At 34.4% G+C, this 7,199-nt stretch overlaps 1 non-coding gene across 1 annotated transcript; it reads left to right on the top strand.

Moving 5' to 3' along the window:
- Positions 1–3,988: 3,988 nt before the first annotated feature.
- Positions 3,989–4,095, top strand: LOC121226281 (small nucleolar RNA R71). Its single transcript, XR_005924125.1, has one exon. It is a non-coding gene; the product is annotated as a small nucleolar RNA R71 (small nucleolar RNA).
- The last annotated feature ends 3,104 nt before the right edge of the window (positions 4,096–7,199 follow it).

The following is a 7,199-nucleotide window of genomic DNA, read 5'->3' as shown; positions in this document are numbered from 1 at the left end:
TCGTTGTGGTGAAAACCACCAATAACAACATGCAGAAAAATCTGCCAATAAAAATGCGATAAATTACCATTCCCCTCGGTACTCCGGGTGCAGTGCACTGACTATGGATAATGCGGACTTAATATGCCGCCGGTACTCCATGGAACTGCTACGTCAACCACAAAATCCCAACCTAATGCATATGCAATATGTCACACAGTCTCATACATAAACATATCTCAATTCTTTTCACATTCATCTAACATGCTCAACGTGTCCTCAATAATCTCATACTTTCAGTAAATGGAAATAGAGTTCCAAACTTTCAAATTACAATTGCGTTGGTATCAATCAATATCATTCAATTTCACATACTTTACAGATTTTTATTGTGCATAAATAACACCCTTTTCAGTACACAATATAACAAATATCTCATGCGTTTAAATCATACATAAGCTTAATATCTCAACACATTATATCATTCAACCAAACATTCTCATATTTCATAACTCAAATATGCAATTACAAACTCAATCAAACATCTATGCTACCAAACTAGCAATTTTGCCAACATGCCAATCTTTTAAGGCTCGAAACATACCTGGTTCGGTCACTCACAAAATCAATAATTTGGCTATTAAGACAATTGAATCAGCAAGCTAATTTATCATATATAACATGATATTTAACATTTTCAAACAATTTTATGAGTTTAAGACCCACACCTTATTCTGCGCTTCCTCGCAGCACACTAGCGAATTTTCCAATTTTCCTTAATAATTCCTTAAACGAACCTAAGCAAAAATTCAGTATAAATTCAATAAATTTACCATTAAACCAGCCCCCAAACACCTACTTATGAGTTCAAATCAATCTTTGAAATTATAACCATTTTATGAATCCAAACTAGTTAGATTCCTTACACTGTATTGATGCAAACCGTAGGTACAATTGTTCTTCACCTTTACGGATGATTTGGGGCGTTTGGGTCAGAACCTAATTCAATAATATACTAGAAAATAAATGTCTAGTTAATGATTAAATTCCTTTATTTAATCAATTCATAACCTTTACCCAACAACTATGTCGAAATAACAAACTAGTTACCCTTAATTACACTTACGTTTCACGATTTGTGGGTTTCGAATGACCAATAGATCAAGAACTTTTTCCCTAATTTAAATGAGTTTAAAAGCTGATTAGGAGGGTTCAAGAACTTAAATTAATGCTGAAAAAAATATAGACAAGAACCAAGAAACAAAACAACCCCTTTTCTTGCTTATAGGTGCACGCACTACCACTCGTGGTGGCCAAAATTGGGGCTGAATTTTAAAACGGTTTGAGATTTCATTAAAATCTGGAAAAATACCTTTAAAATAATTTAAAATCCACCAAATTCCAGATCTAGAAATTTACGTTTTTAATGGGCAAGACTAATTAGGAAATTGAAGAGAGAAGATACCTTACCCAAGCTAGTCGAGAGAAACGACAATGACACTTTCTTGGCAATGTTCGGGATCAGTCTAGGAGTTCAAGATTTGATATTTGGGGCTGATTTTAATGAAGAAAAATGACAGCAATATGGTGGAGGATATGTTAACAAATCTTGTGGCAAAAAGAAAAAGAAAAAAAGAAGAAGAAGAAAGAGATGGTAAAACTAGGTGTAGGCAACAACAACAATGGAGGAAAGGAAAGAAAAAAACAAAATCAAAGAGAATGAGAGGAGGAGAGGAACGGCTAGGGCAATGAGGACGACGATTAAAGACTGATTATTAGTAAAAAATTAATATTTATACCTAGGTTAACTAGGCTTGGATGGCCCACACATTAAAACAATGGGTTTTTGTCAAAAAAATTAAATCATTTGCATGGGAATGAAATTGAAGTTAGGACCTAAGGATAAATTCACTAATGTTTAACCATCAAACCAATAATTCATTCTTGATATAATTTTGAAATATTTATTTTTTTAAAAATAATACATGTCACAAACTAGGGTTTAAGGAAAAAATTGCAAAATAATAAAAATAGTGAGAGAGAAGAGATTTAAAATTGGGTTTCAAGGAACATTTCACTAACACTTAACCAACAAACCAGTACCTCACTTATTTCCTAAAAATGCATTGATAACCTCAAAAATTAAGGCATCACCACTCTCTTTTGATTCAAAAACCCAATTCTACTAAATCTCAAGTTTTGGGATGTTACACAACCTGCCACACGGTCGTGTGACGCTAAGAAGTTTCAAAAATAGCCCATGTTTTCGGGTTTTTTCGAAGTTTCAGTCGAGTTTTTCACGTTAGTTCACACACCTGATGACAAATTTGATTAACCACACAATCGGTGAACTCACAAATCCTATATTAATCATAAAATTTCATCGATTAAACATCAAAAATCCATTCATGATAACATCCATTTGTTAAAAATTTCAGTCCCTAAAGCAATGTTTGAGCACTTACTTCTCCGAAACAGAGTTAAAAATAGTATCTACTCTGCTAAAGGATTTTGATTCTCACCCTTCATCTAATCAAGAACCACGAAATTACTAATCACAACATAGAACCAAAAATAATACTAACACAACCCACCTTGTTCAAAGAACAAACCAAAAAGAAATAGGATATCAAAAAAAAGTAATTCGATGAACTTACACTATGGACAAACACAATCTAAAAGCAAGTATCCTGAACGGTCACCAAAAGAAGAATGGATGGCAGCAAGTAACAATTAAAAACAAAAGAAAAAGAATGAAATTCAAAGAAGAGAAAGAAAATGAGAAAAGAAGAGAATAGGTAAAAAATAAAAGAAAGAAAAGAAACGTGAAGGGAATGAGGGTTTCTCAATCTTCCTTACAATCAAAGAATAAAAAATTGACGAGGATTATGAATCTCAGTACCTTGATAATGTATCCTCGAGCACATCTTTTAGGTGTACCAAAGATCCATCGACTAATTCTAGTGTTATCGATGTGTTTTTTAGCTCCCCGAATCTGAGTTTCCTATAAATCGACAGGGGATTAAATTTATACTAGCTCTTAAATCGCAAAGGGCTTTGCTACAATATTGATCCTCCATCTCTATTAAAATTGTAAAACTACCCAGATCTTTTAATTTTTGGGGTATTTTTGTTATGCTATGAGTCAAGATTACTGTGTTAGGAGCTGATTCGGCTACCTTTTTGATAGGTTCATGGTGCGCGGCTTCTTTTTTTTTGTGAAATCATTAACCTTTTCGAAAAATCCAACCTCTTCATGGATGGGATTGCCCATCAGCTTAATGCTTTGCCCGATCGTAATGCGATTGCCTTTAATTGCTCTTTCCCATCTCTCCGAGGGTTATTCTCTATTTTTCTTAGGGTGTTTTGGCCATTTTGTTTTTGAAACATCGACATTAACTTGTTCATTTGGTATTTGAATCGTCCACATGTAGTTTTGATTTTTCAAATGTTCATCTTCATTGTTTACATCTCCCCCTCTAGTCGGTCGAATCTTTGACCACATACGACATGGTCGTTCCCCACGGATCATTGTTGTAATCGCGAAGGTTGATAAGTAGAATTTTGTTGGGTTTGCGCTTGATTTGCTCTTCCTTGGATACCTCCCTATTTGGGGTTTGGATGATCCCTCTAATCGAGATTGTAGGTATTTGAATAGAGATCTCGACCCCTATTACTTACGTAGTTTACTTCCTCCGGTTGTTTCTCATAATATGGCTTCACTCTTGTCGGCTTGGTTGGCGTCTCCAAACGGTTAAGCTTCTCTAAGATTTGTTGGAATCGATGATCATCGTTTTCTTCACTCACTACTTTCACTATTGGAGGATTTGATTTGTACATAAACCTCTCATTGGGAAACATGTACAAATTCATGGCCATGTCTTCTACAATTTTATAGGCCCTTTCATATGTATGGAACATGAGAGATCTGTTGAATGCTCTGTTTAAGCTTGATTTAATGTGTTCTTCAACATCATTGTAACATATATGTATTTAGAGCCACACTTGCATTCCATGGTGTGGGAATTTTCTCAACATTGTCTTGAAACGCTCCTACGCCTTGTACAGGGACTCACATTCGTATTGTTTGAAATTTGTAATTTCCCGTCGGAGTTGAATGGTTCGACTAATCAGGAAAAAATTATAGAGAAATTTTTTTGCTAAATCATTCCATGTGGTGATGGAACCTGATTCTAGTGACTTTAACCAATCAGACGCATTGTCGCAGAAGGATAACGGGAATACACAACGACACACAGCTTTATCTGATACCCCGTTGTACTTGAATGTGTCGCATAGTTGAAGGAACCGCTTCAAGTACTGATTCGGGTCTTCAACCATGCTCCCTTTGAATTGTAATGTGTTTTGGAATGTTTGAATCATGGTCATCTTTATCTCGAAAGTATTTGCATTAATTGTCGACCACCCAATGCTTCAGTGCACCTCGTTTAGTGTAGGTAAGGCGTACTCATGCAACGTCTATTGAGCCATTGGGACTTCTTCTCGATTATTTCCTTGTTGCTCTTGTGGCTCCTCAAATAACGGATTGTCCCGAGGTAAATTAATTATTACGTGTGGATCGTTATTCATCATTGACGGTTGCGCCTGAGTAACTACTTCAAATTTGGATGTGGTTCAATTGGATTGCTAGAGTTTCGGGTCATAAACGACCTAAAATAAAATAAAAATAGAAATAAAAATAAATAATTAAAAATTAATATAGTATCTATAGGTCTTAACGTTCCTACTTATCTTATTAATTGTAAAAAATTATTTTCAAAATTTATTACTAAAACCTCCCCGACAACGACGACAACAACTTGACCGCCTATAAATGTGGTATCGTTTATAGTTAAAATATAACACCCAAAATATAAGAATAAAGAATGGTGGTGTCTGCAAGTGCATAGGTCAAATTGTAATATAGTTTAGTACAACGAAATACTTTACAAGTATTCTGAGGATCGTACCCAATGGAGGATGGAATAAACTATGAAAACCTTTTTACAATAATAATGCTAAATAGTACTAATTAATTCTTATAATACGATGAACCATAAGATAGATTGATAAGATAAAAATAAATAAATACAAAAAAATGATAAAAATCAACAAACCAATCAGGAAGATTAACTCGTTTTAGGTTCGTAACTAATTTCAAATTAGGGTTTATGGTAGATTAACTTTCGATTAACCTATTATTACCTCCCGACCTCTAATTAACTAATCAATTGGTAGATACTCGCTTATCTATCGACCTCACTTTCTCAACCATGATAAATTAGGATTTACTTGGTTTGACTTATCTCCCGACCTCGTTTTGCCTATGATAACTTCCTAGGGTTTGTCAAGTGTAGTGGTTTAAGCACATGTAATTTATACCAACTAATCCTTTCGGAAAGCTCTAAATCCTCCGTTAATTACATCCCATCCACACATTAATCTCCCTCAAGGTATTTAGCCACTCATGTTATTCATAATCTCACTTTCAATTGATTAGATAATGTGAAGAACACGACCGATTTGGAAGAGAAAAGATATTTTAATAATCGTGGATTGAATACCGAATGGGGAACGGAGTAGTAAACCTCTTAATTGGAATAAAGAATTAAATCAAATGCAAAATAACATAAACTAAAATACTTTAATTAAATAGATAAACTCTTGAATCAAGATTGATTTCAAGAGGAAAACAAAATAGTTAAGAAAATTGAAAGAAAAACAATCTAAATCTAGTCCTAAACTACTAGGGTTTTGATGCGATCTCGGTCGCATCATGTCACGACAGAATTCGACGACATCGGAATTGGCCTAAGTACGAGGGGCCCAAGTGCAAAATGAAGTTTTAATTTTTCAGATTGTTAAGGTTGTTGCTAAAATTATTGAGTAATCATGGAATTATGATTCAAGCATGCCATGCAACCTACTTCCAACTCAATTCTAGCTCAATATTAGTTTGTTTTAGCTTAAAGTTTATTTGCTGGAATAAAAGAGCTAATTCGATTCTAGCAAGTTACTTAGTCAAATTTAAGTTTCATAATTATTTTATGGTTTTAACATTAATAATCTGAGCTTTAAATAGGTCCTAATTTGAATATTTTAAATATGTTTTAAACTTATTAATTCTGTCCAATTTCATATAGCTTTATTATTTGTTTTAATTGGGACAACATGTTTATTCCTGATCTATTAAATATGTTCTTGTTTGGACATAATTAATACATGTTAAGAAGTCAGCTTTCTTAAATGTGTATTAGTCTATTACATCTTTATCTGTGTGATTAATCAAGTGTTTATTGTGTCTTTACAGGTTGTCTCAAGGTTCAGCTGAACATTCATGTATGTTCAGATTCATTGGAGTCGTTTAATTAAGACATGAACCTGGATGTGCATGCATTTGGAGCTGCTGTTTGCTCTCTCTCAAGCATCTCTTCATGGCTGAGCATGCATATATGCCTAAGGGTGGGGGAAGAAAGTAATTATTCGGCTAATACATGGACAAATCAAGGGGAATGTGCTTTAGAAATTCGACCATTGAATTGTGTCCTACATTCACCGAATGGGGGAATGAACTATTAAGATCCATGACAATAATTCATGGACTCAAAGCCATTAATACGTCTCATAAATTGGAGGTGCATGGTTCATGCAAAAGACATTCGACCAAGGGGGATGGATATGAATTAAAGATTCACAATTCATGGAACAATGAGCTATCTTATTGGTTATGCATGCATGAATGGTTGTGGGAAAAAACATGTTTATTTAGCCATACATGATCACAATATTCATGAACAAAATTTTAATGCTTTTGTGTGAACATGTTTAAGGCTAGTGTGAACTTCTTTAGTGCTGAATCTAATTTGTCATCTTAGGGTCTGTAACACCCCTAACCCGTATCCGCCGCCGGAGTAGGGTTAAGAGGCATTATCGGACATATCGGAACATTTCGCGATCACTTCACAATCATAAGTCATACATCATCATCTCATAGTCAAACATCATCATAAAGTCCCTTTCTTAGGCCAACGAGACCTTAAACATGCATTAGGAAGAGGTCAGGACTAAACCGAACACATATAAAATTTTACTAAAATTTAACATTTTTCGAAGTTACATAGGTCACACGCCCGTGTGGTTAGGCCGTGTGGCACGAAATTTAGCTTGATTTAAGCCACATTTCTTCCTCTACTCATGCATAACTAATCCAATCCATTTTG

Source organism: Gossypium hirsutum, unplaced genomic scaffold (genome assembly GCF_007990345.1).
Source record: "Gossypium hirsutum isolate 1008001.06 unplaced genomic scaffold, Gossypium_hirsutum_v2.1 scaffold_49, whole genome shotgun sequence".
Lineage (NCBI taxonomy): Eukaryota > Viridiplantae > Streptophyta > Magnoliopsida > Malvales > Malvaceae > Gossypium > Gossypium hirsutum.
This window is presented reverse-complemented; position numbering and strand designations above follow the sequence as displayed.